The sequence below is a fragment of the Oxyura jamaicensis genome, chromosome 10 (assembly GCF_011077185.1).
Source record: "Oxyura jamaicensis isolate SHBP4307 breed ruddy duck chromosome 10, BPBGC_Ojam_1.0, whole genome shotgun sequence".
NCBI classification, from domain to species: domain Eukaryota; kingdom Metazoa; phylum Chordata; class Aves; order Anseriformes; family Anatidae; genus Oxyura; species Oxyura jamaicensis.
This window is the reverse complement of record NC_048902.1, coordinates 15,877,873-15,893,534: the sequence shown is the minus strand read 5'-3', so window position 1 is coordinate 15,893,534 and position 15,662 is coordinate 15,877,873. Positions and strand designations below refer to the sequence as shown.

Sequence of the window (15,662 nt, the reverse complement as noted above, 5' to 3'; positions counted from 1 at the left end):
CTCTTCTCATTGTCTGAAATGTCACTGACCATTTTTCTGTCTGAACAGCGGAAGTGCCCCATGGTGAAACCTGAGCTTAAACTTCAAAGAAACGAAACCATCACAACCTCAAGGTTCCTCTCTTTTTCAGTCATGTGCCCATATTTGTGTGCAACTCAACTGTGTCAAGCCATTCAGTGCTGACTACATTTTGATCAGCTGTCTCTGGTAAGAAAGAATGGAGACAGTTGTTTCAACTCAGAATTTATTAATAGCTTTTAGAAGTTATTTAAGCATGCTGCATTTTGTGACAGATCTTATAATTTAGTATCTCTATAGTCATTTTCCTGACAGTTCATTAGGCAGCAATGCAGAGGACTTCCTTGTGCAAACAATGAACTTCAAGAACATTTGAAAATTCATTTTTTGATTCATCTCAAAGGTAGTGCAGAGCTGTGCAGTAAATCCATGTGCTCCTGAGAGCAGCTGACCATTGCTAGAAAACATGCTCAGGGAACAGAATAAGGTATTGCATCCGCAAATCTCCAAGCAATTTCGCATCAGTTCATCCTCATACATCTTGGAAGTAGTCATAAGCATGACTAACAAACTAAGTTTTTGTTCAGTGGTTGGTTTAAGGTTATAGAGGAATATATATATACACACAGGAAATCAGTGACAGTCATGAATAGAATATAGCATTTTAATTCTTCCAGTAACACCAAAACATTTGGTAGGAAATTAAAAGTTATCTATTCTGGTTTGGCTATTCTGATGGTACTTCTTGCACTAGGAAAATTGGGTTCCTGAAGCTTCCACCTTCTAGTTCTGTGCTCTTACTGGAGTTGCAGTGAGTCATTTGAAATCAGTGATATTGGTGACCTCATCGCTTCCCTGCCCTTTTTTGTTATTCAGTAGGTGCTTCAGACAGTGAGATCCTGCCATGTAAGATGAAGGACATTCCAGCTCTTGCTGAGCTCTGAATGAAGCAGGAGTCCCCAACCAAAAGTATGAATCTCCCGCATTCAACCCACTTTTGTTTTGACCCTTACTAACCAAGCTAAGTTGATCATATTTTCTTGTTCCTTTGGTCAGCTTCAAACACTAAAACAAAAAAAGGTAACTGCAGTTTAAATCTTACTGCTGTCACACCCCAAATTGTACTGTGACAGCTAGAGAACACCAAGGGCTCTGGTCAGTGACGTATTGAGATTGTTTTACCTCACAGCAATCTCTTGCTTAGATAAACTCTAAATTAGCAAATTGACTTTTGCTATAACCTTTGGCACTGAGAAACATCACCAGCACAGTGGTTTGAACACATCTACTGAAGCCAGGCAATCTTTGCTCTTTGTAACTGTGGTTTTCTTCATATTTATCCCTTCGGTCTTCATCTTCAGACACAAAAAGAACAGTCACAAAAGGCACAGGTAGGAGATTTGAACAATGTAAATAAGTTAAAGAGGGCTGGAAAAAAATGAAGAACAACCATTCAATATTCTGTAATATTTCTTCTCAAGAGACTCTCCCCCTCCCTTCATCTGCAGAGTTTTATAAATCAGTATTAAAAGCAGATTATTGGCGTACCCAATCATTTCAATTGATACTCATGGTAAGAATATGCAAACAAACTAGAAGAGTAATACTGTATTATAGACAAGTCCTGGATCTAAAGAACAGGGAAATGAATTTAAATCTGTATTCTATTGCAGACTACCAAGTGAAGCATTTTTCCTTTAGGCCTACTTTCAGAGAAGTACTCATTCGGTACAGGATTCTCCTACCTTGCACTGCCTCTGTGGGAACAGGCATGTGCTCAGAAGTTGAGTTGTGATAGCTGAAGGAGGAAATTTACAGACAGTAGGTTTTAACACGTGAGTCTTCAACTGTGTTTAATATTTTAGAGCTAGGAAGCAAGACCTTCTTTCCTCAAAACTAACTTGGATATCTCCTATTACAGCATTTATCACCATTTCATTACAGTACCACAAAATCTCATTCAGCTTAAATCCCAACTCTAAGGCCAAAAGCACAGCAGATTCCATCCCCGTTAACTAAATCTTCTGGACATGTCTTATCATACTCACTAGAATGTTTGACTGAGGGATATTAGTCTTGTATATGCTTCTAGATGTTGAGTGAGCTACACAGTATTAATGGTTCCAGATGAGAACAAGTGTTTCCATGTAGACGTAGCCACAAGTCTACTTAAAGTACGACTGAGTGAGGCTCTCCAGCATTTTCACATGCGCATACACAAAAGTTCACTTTTGAAAGGATCAGACTATAGACTCTTCAGTCTTTTCAATTATATTTTTTTTAATATCTAAAAATACAGAAATTACTAAAGGTGAGCTGAGCACTGCTATAGCTAAGCTTAACAAGGTTTAATGATGACAAGTTAAAGATGAACAGTTTGCAAATCCAGACTGTCATATTCACCTTTAGAGCCATTAGTACATAGTTCCCTAAAGGTCTTTATGGCAGTATTAAAGGTTATCATGCTTCCTACACCAAGAACAGCTGTACTTTCCAAAGAGAAAGTCAGCTCTATCTTCTGCTCACCACCAGCTCATGCCAAACTTTATCACTCTCAGAGATGGAGAGCAAGAGATCACTAGAAGAGGTATAAAACTCATAAATCAAAGAACATTTTTTCCTATCATTTACTACGATAGTATCAGAAATGGTAAAAAACAAGCAATGTCCACCCCAGGAATTAGTTAGATACATGTCAAACGTGATCAAAGGTTGTTAACATCAGCTCAGCTTCTTGCCTTGCTACCAGTCATTGTTCTTCATGATAAATTATTATTCAACACATGCTTTACTTTGCAGAGTGGTATAACCATCTTCAAAGCAGATCTGTCATCCAGGCAATCTTCAGAACAGTGTAGCAGGAGGGCAGGAAATTGAGTCAGAATGAAAAAAAAAATAAGAATAACTTGCTATTTTTGCAACTATGGATTTGTTGGTATTGGATCATTCCACTGATCCACCAATTTCCCTTCCCTGCCTCCGGCAGAGATAAGTATTTGCCTGAACTGAGGAAAGTAGAAACCCCAGAGAAAGCATATGGTCAATTGCACAATACTGGAAGTTCAGGGAAACCATTCTCAACAGCTTCAGGAATGGTTAAGTTTGCATCTACAAGCACAATACCCAGGAGCAATTATTCTAGCCAGGTTTTTCCTACTTCGTCATTCTACGCACTTCAGAATATAAACACTAATGCTGAATTACTGTAACTGTTGAATGAATGCCTGTTTCCAGCAAACCTAGTGGGCTCTCATTCTCTTTGAGTACTGTCAAGCATATCTGACTATTTCCCAACCTAGGAAAACCTGCCAGCAATGCAGAGAAGGGAGTTTTCTCTGGAAAGACGAAGATCTGAGCTTATGGCAGAGAGTGTTGGTAGAAGAGGCACTGGGTGGAGCATGAAGTGCTAGGGTAAGGCCTCAGCTGCTATGATTTAAAACAGCCCCTGAGGCTTCTCTAATTTACTTTGGAGCCTTTCCTAGAACAAGGTTGAACATTTTGCAGACAGAACATGAAACAAAAGCCTCTTGCACGGGCAAAAGTAAATGAAACCCTGAACACAAGATGATAATCCCACCCCTAGAAAAGCCCAGGTGTTTTGAGAGTTTAAACCTTCGTGTAAGCAAAGCCAGGTGAGAACCCTACCTCTGTGTAAACAGCTACGGTCCCCTTCCTCTGGGTTTGAGGGAATCCAACTTAAGTGTAGATAATTAGAAAAATACAGGTCAGCCTCTAATATAACAAAATAAAACAGTGAATTTGAGGTGTAGAAGTGAGAGGTAGCACTTAGCTTTGAGAACACTCATTAAAATTCATCTTCCAGATGTCTGAATTGTTTATGAAGGATCACCACAACCACTCAGCCCTTATAAACCACAAGTGCCAGACCAGAGATTTATGGTACTGCAGCCTTAAAAAATGCCTAATCCTTGTGTCAACAGTTTGAGGCTGATATAAAATAAGCATACATTAAAGTATTTCACACTGACTCCCCCCCACACCCCCAATAAACGCAGCAGGTTGCTGTTAAGACTTTTAATGTAAACAATTTACCTAAGGACTAGGTAGGTAAGAGGGGAGAAAGCACTAAAAGTTGAGCGATGTTTCCAGGTAACAGCCGGAGATGACAGCCAGGTGCTTTATACATCCTGCTTCAGCACTTCTGATAAGAGATACACAAGCATCAGTTAAGTTCACAATGAAATGCTACTCTCCTTCACATAGGAACACAAGTCAAATGTTATAGTAAAAAAAAAAAAAATCACTGAAGGAAATTATGCCTGTTAATTTACCATCCTGGATGCCTTTGGCATAGAAAAATACAGCAGAAGAAAAGAGAAAGAGGAAAACAGCCTGTTGAGTGTGGGTGTTTTAAAGAGCTTTCTAATGCTTAGCACAATACATACATTTTTATGGCATTTCTGTAAATCACATGACAAAATGTTCCAAGGTTATGTATCATTTAAGCATTTGGTTCACTTTCTTTATGAATCTTAAGTTGATGGAAATGATTTAGTATCCAAGAATGAATAGACAGCCAAATCTGAAGATCTGGTTCTTCAAAAACAAGATTTTTCTCACTGCAGAAAAACACTTACTTCCTTTGAACATTTGTAGGTCCCTAAGCATTTCCCAAATTTGATAAGAGAAATTTGTAAGTAATGCCTTCACAAAAGCTGTGCTGTTGATTCAGCAAGCGTAAGCTCTCAACCCACTCCACAACCATAATAGAGGCCAAACTACAGAAGTTTCAGCACAGTACTACAAGCGTACACTGGTACCATTTGTTTTACCAGCTGAGTTAACTCTGCAATGCAGACCAATTGCAATTGCAAACTGAGTAAAAAGAACACCCTTAGGGGCTAAATCCCGGAGACAACTGAAGGTGATTCCTTTGCCTGTCCTGTTCAGTGTAAACCAGGTCTCCAGTTCTCCCACAGTTTTGGGAAAAAAGTATTCACCCACGTTAAATTTGAAAGCTTTCAGCACAGCCAGCATTTTCATGTTGCAAACTGATCTAGTGGCTTGTGAAGGAAGTTGTGACATGACCCCTCTTACAACAGGAGGATGAGACCAAAGCTTACTGTTAAACCCCAGCATACAATTTGTTTGTTAGGTGATGGGGGGAGGACAGAAGAGAAATAGGAGGGCGAATTATCCAGTAGTAATAATATGTTAACTGCTGACAACAGGTAGGCAAATCATTCCATCCACATGTCCATGCTAGGATCACACTACTATCAAGGAATTTCTTGGAGCAAGCTGCTGTCATACCTCCATTTATGCTTTGCAAGAACAGGACAATTCTGTGGGATCTAGAAAGGGAGAAACTAACCCAGACTATTTGCTGGTATAAGAAATTAAGTATCTAGAGAACACAAAAAGGTTCATTACAGTTTACACTTTTTCATCAGCAGAGAAGCTACATTAGTGCATATATGAATGTGTCCTAGAAAGGGTCAAACTGTGCCAACTAAACACATGAATACCAATCAAGTCCTATTCTCAACATCCTTGAACTTCAGACAGAGTAATTCATCAGGCACCAGCTGGTAAGTGCTTTTATTTGTTTTCCTATGCATATCCCTTTCCAAGAGATGATACACCCCATTCTGCTGAAGGCCAAGTGTGAAATTATAATTACAATAGTATCTAAATGAAGCAAACTGGGAATCCTTCCAGAGTCATCCTGAAAACACATGAGTAACCTGGAAAGTTAGGTAGGGACCTGTGGGGAAAAATGGGTCTATATATGGGGGAAAGGAAACAGTTTCCTGAACAAGTTGTTCTCTACCTGCACAAATTAAAATATAAATTTTGGAAAGTAGGTGGAACTTCATATACCATCTCCGCTGTTACAGGCAACTACACCACAACTGATGAGTCCAAATGTCTACAACTTGTACTTTTCCAGAAGCCACAAAGTATTTTTCTACTACTTTAGGATCAATCCAGATCTATTTCATAAGGGACCACAAGCTACTGAATATTGTGCCTCAGAAAAATAGCAGATAAGAGTAAAGGAACGCTCCTACTATCCAATGCCCTTGTCCACAGCCATAGTCACAGGGACACAAGAGCAGACAACTCTGCTGCTCATTGGCCTGGGACAACACAAGGTAAGTTTCTGCAACACATAGCTGTTCCTTCTCATGTTAATGCAGCTCAATTTAAATTTAATTTTAAAAGATGTGTTAATTTTAAAAGATGTCTTCAGATTACCCTCCCACCCCCTCTAATCCTGTGCTGAAGCAGTCCATGTGCATCTCACACCAGCACTGCACACACCCTGTCTTTAGCAGTAGTGTTGCTAAACAATTACTTTCTAGGGAAGAGAAAAAATCCAGAGCATTTGCTTCTCTCAGCATTCATACAAAACAGTCTGGCCTTTGAGTTCTGCTCTGTATTCAGGTCTGGAAACCCTGCCAGTGAGGCTGTCTTGCTTTGCTTGGTTTTGCATCACTTGGGCAAACCTGAACTGGATGCATAAATTTGAGTGGCTATTTTGACTGACGCAAGCTGAGAATCATATTTGTCTGAACCCAATTCATCTGTAGCTATGAAATAGAAACTAAGGTTTGACAGCCTTTTAAACACTGGTACCAGCAGAAGGTGACTTTGCCTCCCCCCTCACCCCTTCAGCTGTCCCCTGCCTCTCCACAGGCTCACCCAGCTCAGCCCACCTGGGGGATCAACCTGCCAGGGCCTCCAAAGAGATGGCCACTTCCAGCAGCAAGATGTGACAAATAATCTGGGGAGCAGCAACATTTTCCAGCAGCTTAGCTACACGCAGAGGACCCCACTGATTATACCTTAAGTCCCACGAGGTCATTATGGTCTCTCTGAATCACACCTTCTCACTACAATTAGTGCTCTTGTCCCAGCTCCTAAAGACAAGGTAGCAGCAACTAGGTCAGCTGGGGAATCTTACAGAGCAAGTTGCTTCCCACCTAAAGTGAGTCTCCTTTCTGAAAATCATATATTAATATTTTGTTTTAATTTGTCTGAAAAAGGTGCAAGTATAAAATATTTTCCCACTTTGGTTCATAGTGCATGGGGAAAAAAAAAGAACAGAAGTGTGGACCACTACTTCATTTGCCTTTTTAAATATTTCACACAGCTGTATTTTCCATGGATTTCTTTTAAGTCTTAGTGTGAAGGAGTGGGAATGCTGAGAAAGTCTGATACAGCTTAAGTATTCCTAATGCTTTCAAACTAATGTGTGGCCTATCCAAATAGTAACTTTTTCCTCTTCCCCTCAACACACTCCCCACCTTGCTTTGTACTTTTCTAAAAGTACAAATTTGGGTGGATGTCAAATTTAGTACTACAGTTGTTGTTTTTTGTTTTTTTTTTTTTTCCCCTCAAAGAAATGAAGTCTAGGACTACATTTATTTTAATTAGGAAAACACAATCAAAATGTTAAATTTCCTGAAGGAAACACTCATTCCTTTTGAAGTCTGGAACATCACCAAATGGGAAAAAACACAAACAAGCAATGAAGTCTAATCTAAAAGTGAAGCTGATCACATTGATTTTTCACAAACATTGAGAAGGAACATGCTGTTTCTTATTCAAGTCTATCACTTCTAACAGCTGATGCAGTAACATACTGGAGAATCTTGTTTACAGCACAGGTAGTTAAGTAGATAGCATCTTCAGGAATCTGCCAAATTTCATTACACAAATCCAAAATTATCTTTAAGACAACTAATTGAAACTGGGAAAGTTATTTTTATACCACCAGAAACATTACAAACATCCTGTTCAGACTACAATATTTATTTCCTCTCATAGCTGTGAGTGAGTCAGGGACTTCAAGGATAAACCTTAAAAGCTGGGAAAACAGTTTCTGAAATAGTATGTGCACAGAGTTTTACCATGCTTTCAGTAAGACAGATCACCCTTTGAGTCATTCTTTTCCTCCATATTATTCTTTATTCAGTCTGATGCTCCCATATGATTTAGTAAAGTCATAAAAAATCATGAAATATTTCTCTTCAATGTTGGCAATACAGGACAGACTTAATGGCAGCGTCTCCTTCTCCTCCCTCTGAAATGAATATTTTCCCCTCTTCCTTTCCTTCTCACTGACAGAAAAACACCACATCTTCGTCTTATTATAGCATATTATTTTTTTCTGGTTGTAGGAGACCATTGATTTTGTATGTATGAGTGACAGGTGACATCTCAAATATTTCCACTATTAATTGGTTTGCCATTTTAGTGATCACAGCATCTGAACTCTGCAGAAAGATTGCTGCTGTTATTGAAGGGAAAGCTCATTCTTCTCTTGCCTCAAATAGGAATTGCTTTATACCTAATTAAGATCAGAAAAGTTCATTAGTCTATGCTAATTAACACTACCTAGTTGCTTTTGCTGTCTTTACTACTAACCTTCATGCCCATGGTACTGAGAAAAGCAGCACCACTCTTGCACCATGAAGATAAATAGAAAGATCTGGAGCATCATCTGGCACAAGGGCTTACAACCACTGGCACTGGCTGTTTTCCAGGTGTCTCTGCATTTTTGGCAGGTGTGCGTGGTTTGCCATTCAAGTTGAAACAGCCATTTCTATAGGAATTGCATATTTACCTAAGTTCCAAGTGCAGCAGTATTTGGGATGGGGAACAGGAAAAAAAAAAAAAAACTAATCGAGTCACAGGCAGTTTAAGTGGGACTGGTGGCTAAACCCATGGGAGGCTCTGCAAAGCACGTGAAGCACAAGTCTACAGCTCTGAGTACCAGCTCACCCCCATCCAAGACTACAGCTAACAAACAAATCCCAGGGCTGCACGCCAGCCAGGAAATATGTTTCTGGTTATGCAAACAGCCAAAGGTTCAGAGAACATGTGCAAGCAGGAATGAGACCTAACAACAGGATCTGGGCACATTCAGGGAAAAAAGCCATACAGAGCAGACAGAACAGGACCACAGGAAAGGGACATGCATTGCCAGCTCACCTGAAGCACTGCTACTGCAAACCTGGCTTTGTGCTGAGCAGGGGGCTGGGAGTCTGTCCTCCTAAGGGAGGAGGGAAATATAAGGTATAATGGGAGTACACATAAGGTGAAGAAAATCATTGAGACTCATGAGAAAGTTTCAGATAAGATCCAGAGTATTTGCACCATCCACTGCACTTGTTTGTACAAGAACAGCAAGAGGCTGGTCAGAGGATTCATCAAGTTTGCTTAGAAATAGGATTGTAAGGTTTCTCTTTCTCCAGAAGCACAGCATCATGAGCAAGCAGGTGGATGAAAGTGCAAAGATGTCTGAAAATGCAAATTGAATGAAGAGAAAGGTGCCCTCACCTCTGCTGCAGTAAGAGTTGTTAAAGGTCAGGTCACCTGTCTGATGTCTAAAAAATGAACAAGTGCTGGATGGGGAGGAAAGGGTGAGCATGGGGAACCTGCCACTGCTTATTAGTCTGAAAGGAAAAGAACATGACCAGAAAGTCTGACTTACCTTCATCATACAAGCTCAGTGTCCACTGATGGCCAGCTTGCCTATTTCCTCTTGCCAGCCATCTCTGGAGAATGTTGGGATCAGCAGACAAGCATGCACATGAGTCAGGTGAGTACATCTGCACCCAGCAGCCTGAAAATAAGTTCAAACCTTGTGTAATAGATTCATTAAAACACCTAAGGCTACAGGATCATCTTCAGAGCCAGTCTAACCCTCCAAGAGCTACCTGCAGTGAAATAGCAAATTTCATGCTAGAACATGTCATTTGTAAATTATATTGGAAATTGAGAAGGACTAAGCCAAGCTTCTGCCAATGTTCATGTGTTGTTCAGCGTGGTACACAAACATTAATCTTGATTTCTGTACCACCTTGCAAAGAAATCCCTGTCCTTCTAGACAAGGAGAGGAGTGAAGATTTATGGACCAGGAGGTAAAAAATTATTTTAGGCTGTGCTATTTTTCTTTTATTATAAATGATTAGTGAGAAATAGAAGTTTTAAACTGGCAACAAGCTCTATATTCCATCTAACTGCTATCTCCAAGATAAATACATCTCAGCTGTAATACATAATTTCTGACAAACTTGGAAAGACAAGAGAACAAAAGAACTAAACGGGCCTGTGATGATATTCAAAAGGCACAACAAGAAGATGCAGTCTGTACTACAGGGTTACAGCACAGCTGTATGACTATAGCTCCAGATACCTTTTCTTACAGGACAGGCAAAACAGTGGGCTTGAATCTGTCTTGCTCCATGAGTTGTTTAAATATTTTTTTACTATATTATTTCATACTTAGACTAGTGAATTACTCCATCTATGGGTAATGCTGATAATTAAGGAAGATATTCAGATTCTATCTCCTTTAATCTACTTACAAGGAAGGCAAAAGAAGTTGCTTCAGAGTTCACACACCCCGCGATGCTTTGCCCTGCTTTCCTGTATGACCACATTCCTTTGTACAAATGCTCTGCCCCTGCTGCTCCTCTCTGCTTCCAGAGCCTCCAGTCTCACTTGGCTACTGCTTTGCAAACAGCTCCTCCTGTAACTACGATGCCCTAAACTATGGCTGCATGTAACACAGAACTGCTGAACTGGACCCACTTAACCATTTTTTATTATTTTTGGTTGCCTTTCGGCCTTATTTTCATTTATTTATGGCTCAGGCCACAAGGCACCAAACAGGTCATGGCACCAAGGATGTCATGGTGCCAGAGGGCTGAGATTGTTCTCCACTCCCCACCTGGGGTATTCCCAGTGCACTTTTAGGGAAGAAGCACTCAAGTGCTTGAAAATACCAAGTGATTTAGGAATGTAAAGCTCTTTTTCTTTTTTTTTTTTTTTTTTTAAAAAAAAAAAGTCAGCTCCTTCCTTGTTTCGAGATAAATCTTTCTCCATGAAAAGGAAGCCCTCACCTCCATGCTTTGGTTCCTCATCTATGTTGAAGATATCCTCTTTTATTTAGGCTTCAAGAGCTAGTTACAGGATGGCTTCCTTCTTGTAAAGTACACAGCCAGACAGGACCTTGAAGCCTTAAGTGACAAAATAACCAACTAGATTAAAGGAAAGTATATAAGCTCTCAAACCAGGAGCACTCATCCCCATAGAGATGCTAAATTCATGCATAATCAGCTCCTTGAAAACCTAATACAACTCCACCAAAACTTATTAAAAATACCTAGGAAAGGCTTGTAAGTGCCTTATTCAAGAGCAGCCCAGCTGCTATGATTCTGCCAGAACAGAATACAAGAAGATAAACCCATGAGGCTTTCACTGCAAAAGATTCATCTAGGTCAAGAGTTAAACTTGAGCAGTATTGGCTCAAGTTCTCCCCTCGTGTCCTGTGCACTTTTTTTTTTTTTGCTTTTAAACTTCAGTGAATCTTTCCTTACCCTATCAGCACGAATTTAATCCTCCTCCCAGCACAAGTCTAAGGATAGGGTAACCTATTTGGGATTTGCTGCCACTGTGTGGCCGTTGAGAGCAAAGAGATTCAAGTAAAATGCCATAATCTGTTAAAGCTCTGCAGCTATGATCACAGACAGCCTCTGGCCCTGACTTTTCCTGTAAAAAGTGATTTATGTAGCTCATTCCCAGGCTGAATGAGAAAATACCCCAAAAAAGTTTTCTTAGATGAGAAATGAGTGCCTGAGTATGAGTTTCCTGGTGAGAATAAAGCAAAGTGACATTCAGAGAAGCTCTCAGCACCCCCAAGGAGCATCATCTCTTGCAGCTCTCAGTTCAACAGGTGGAATTGGTGTTTGAGGGGCTTGAAATGAGCACACTGAGAAAATCAGGTCTGTCCACTGTAGGATAGTTGGTAAATAAGGGTTCTCACAATCTTCTTGTAAAGCTATTGTGTACCCATGTGTTCAGGATTTTGGCAGATGAAAGACAAACTCTCTCCCACCACCAAGTACAGCCAGCCCTGGGGTAAACCACATGAAAATTCTGAACCCCCAAACCAAATTAGCTGGCTGCAAAGCAATACAGGAACATGAAGTGAAACTGTCATATCTATTTCCAGTGAATATTAGCATTAATGCGTGGAAACATAAAAACTTCCAGATGTGTCTTTGGTGTAGAGGCTTGTTCCACAGGAACTTGAAGACTCAGTGTAACCAAACCTCCATGAAACATCCAGAGAGCACTCACCAGTTCACAGTAACTGACTACAATCAGCCCAAAGCTCCTCAAAACCATCTACTTCCCAGTATGGTAATTTTCCCTTAAGGTAAATCTTACCATTATAATCAGGCTGCTCCAGCTAAACTTTGTTTTGCATGAAACCCAGCAGTAAGTCTTAGAGAAAGAAGAAAGAAAAGCCTGATCTGCAGAGACCACCTAAGTCTTAAAGCAGCAATACTGTGCAATCTCCCACCCAGCCACAGCATTAAACCTTCAGAGTTAATGTGCCTGAAATATTACAAAAACCAAAGTGCTTCATTACTATTTTACTATTGGCTCAAATTCAAAATGCAAGCCGTATGTCAATTATTGCTGAGTTTTTACACTGTGTAATTGGAAAAAAAAAATCATATTAGGTTACTTTATAGAAAGTAAACACCTGCAATTCTGCTATGAACTTGCTCACATTCTTTCATCCTACAGGACAGCAAAATACCTCAGACTATTGTTCCCAGTAAAAGCATTCACACTATAAATAAGGAGACATCCCCATTCAACAATGGGATAGCAATATTTTGTGTACAAACATCTGTTTCATGTCAGTAAAACATACATCCTGTCTGTTATGGTCTATGACCATTACTCTTTGCTGATAAACATTCTATATTCATGTTTATTAAAGGGGATGCAATTGAAAACGAGCACAATTACCTATTTCCTCTATCACAAAATCAAGCGTTGGAATTCAGAAAAGCTAGTTTATGCATGCACAAGATAGAAAATGCCTCTCAGATTCAGCCACTTAGAGATTAATGAGGGAAAAAATCTGGTGTCCCCTCACGCAGAGGCTTCTAGAAGTATGCTTCTGCTTTGGAATTACCTGCACCAGCAGTGGTCTGAAGATAGACTATTTCTTTACAATATTGCCCCCAGTTATGAGCAGAAGGCCTCAAAGATCCATCCAGCAGGATTACTAGACTCGTTTGTTAAATGAGATGTGTGGTTAGAAAGCTGCCTGGCAGAGAAGGACCTGGGAGTATTGGTTGACAGTCAGCTGAATATGAGCCAGCAGTGTGCTCAGGCGGCCAAGAAGGCCAGCAGCATCCTGGCCTGTATAAGAAGCAGTGTGGCCAGCAGATCCAGGGAATTGATTGTCCCCCTGTACTCGGCTCTGGTGAGGCCGCTCCTCGAGTACTGCGTTCAGTTTTGGGCCCCTTGCTACAAGAAGGACATGGAGGTGCTCGAGCGAGTCCAGAGAAGGGCTACGAAGCTGGTGAGGGGTCTGGAGAACAAGTCTTATGAGGAGCGGCTGAGGGAGCTGGGCTTGTTCAGCCTGGAGAAAAGGAGGCTCAGGGGTGACCTTATCGTTCTCTACAGGTACCTCAAGCGAGGCTGTAGCGAGGTGGGGGTTGGTCTGTTCTCCCACGTGCCTGGTGACAGGATGCGGGGGAATGGGCTAAAGTTGCGCCAGGGGAGGTTTAGGTTGGATATTAGGAAGAACTTCTTTACTAAACGGGTTGTTAGACACTGGAATAGGCTGCCCAGGGAAGTGGTGGAGTCACCATCCCTGGAAGTCTTTAAAAGACATTTAGATGTAGAGCTTAGGGATATGGTTTAGTGGAAGATTTGTTAGCATTAGGTCAGAGGTTGGACTCTGTGATCTTGGAGGTCTCTTCCAACCTAGACTATTCTGTGATTGTTAAAATTGACCTCATGGATCCTAACAGACATCCTCTTTCCCTTTAAAGTTCATGTGAAGAGGGAAGCATAAGAACTGAAACATTAAGCCTGAATGTAGCTGGAAAACAGACTAGGAGGCTTGATTACATTTCCCATCAAGTTACCCTGTTTTATTGTGTTGCAGTCTGAAAATTTGATTAGTGATTTCTCTTCTTCATTCATCCTCCTGACATCTGGATTTCAAACCTCTGATCCATATCTGCAAATATGCTAATACCAGTTCCAGCTAGGTCTTGCCACTACCCACTCCTGACCTACTGAAATTTAAGTATCGAACTCTAAACTTTATTCGTACTTTACTATTGCAAACTCCCTGAAGGCAGCACTAAAGGAAGGCCTAGGCAAACCTAGATTCAAGTCAAAGCGAGGTGCATGAATTGTAACAAGTATTGTCACAGCAGAATTCAAAAAAAAAAAAAAAAAAACACTGCATAAAGACTTCAAAGTGAAAGAAAACCTCTTGAAAAATTGAAGGCTTAAAAAATGAATTTCATTACTTTTTCTACTCAGTTTTTTCTTTGACAGAGGTCCTGCCCACTAAACTCTTGCAGTGCACATGAGCACAGCCAGGTCTTCAGCACATGTCAAGAAGAGCTTACAAGCAGCTGAGCTTTGCCTGCTTGGACTCAGATGAAGCTCCAGAAAACAGCTCTCCTGCAGTACCCATCATCCCAGAACAGATATTGTGCTGTGTAGGCTCTACCTGCATATCAAGAGTAATAATACCCATAAAAGTCATGGATTGCAATCAACTGATGCTCTTATCATAATCAGCTTTACTTAATATGAGCACTTCTGCAGGACTGCAAGACAAGAATGGGACAAGTTTCTTCATGTCCTCTACCTCCCAAATACTCACTGATTATTTTTTTCCAGCTCATTTCAAGGATTTATACAAATACTTTCTTTGGTCCCAAAGCTTTCCAGTAGTATCATTACAACTTTGCCCTCATGCAGCATTACTGGTAGCACTATTGCACTCCCTCAAAATCAGATGGATTTGGGGTTTTAGCCTGGTAGGCCACAGAAGAGATCCAGCTGCAGCTCCCCTTGGATCTGGGTCTGCTCCCATGGAGCGCATAGCATTACAGCATGCAAAGAGGGGTGTGTGGAAAGCCTTCAGGCACCCAGCTAAAGACCAGCCCCAGCAGGGATCACAACCAGAGCGGTTTTACAGGTGCTTGGCTGCAGGGAACATTTGATTTGCAAAGCTCAAAAAAGCAGCAAGAGGCGATGGTTTCGAGTTATACCACCTGCAGAGACATGGGGAGCTACAGCATCTGCTTACGAGAGAGGGAAGCTGAAGGGCTCTGCAGCTCAGTGCACGAGTAAGGTGCGTGCCAGCAGATGGCATCGGAAAACCATAAATCCGTCGGTCCTGCTGCCTCCAGCTCTCCAGCAATCCTTCACTCCTCTAGACAGCATCGCCTATCGATGCAATACGTCGGTAAATGCAATCATTGTATTAGGTTGTGCAGTTCTCTGCTGCAGCATGAAAACACTTCAGCTCCATTAATTTACATCCTACTTCCCTGCTGCGGGAAGGATGCTAACAGCTACTTATAGAAAGGAAAAATAATGAAGTGGGGAGTTGATGGGCTGCCTGTTGATACAAAAAAAAAAAAAGTTACCGCAAGAGCAAATACAATTCTCCTCAGCCAGCTCAGTTCTCTGATCCCTCTCCCAGCTGCATGGCACTCATGTGAATTTTGGCCTCCACATACCTGAATATATGTGAGAAGGTGGAGAGGCTTGTAAATATTGTGGTTGAATTTTAATCCTCTCCGCCTCCCGCCCCCTCACCCCCCCCC

At 41.0% G+C, this 15,662-nt stretch overlaps 1 protein-coding gene across 2 annotated transcripts in view; it reads right to left on the bottom strand.

Moving 5' to 3' along the window:
• MCTP2 (multiple C2 and transmembrane domain containing 2) overlaps positions 1 to 15,662 on the bottom strand; it is a 153,065-nt gene that overhangs the window by 124,503 nt on the left and 12,900 nt on the right. For both annotated transcript variants that reach the window (XM_035336133.1, XM_035336131.1), the window contains exon 2: positions 9,485 to 9,616. The gene's annotated coding sequence lies outside the window, so the exon portion shown is untranslated. The remainder of the gene's footprint in view (positions 1 to 9,484; positions 9,617 to 15,662) is intronic.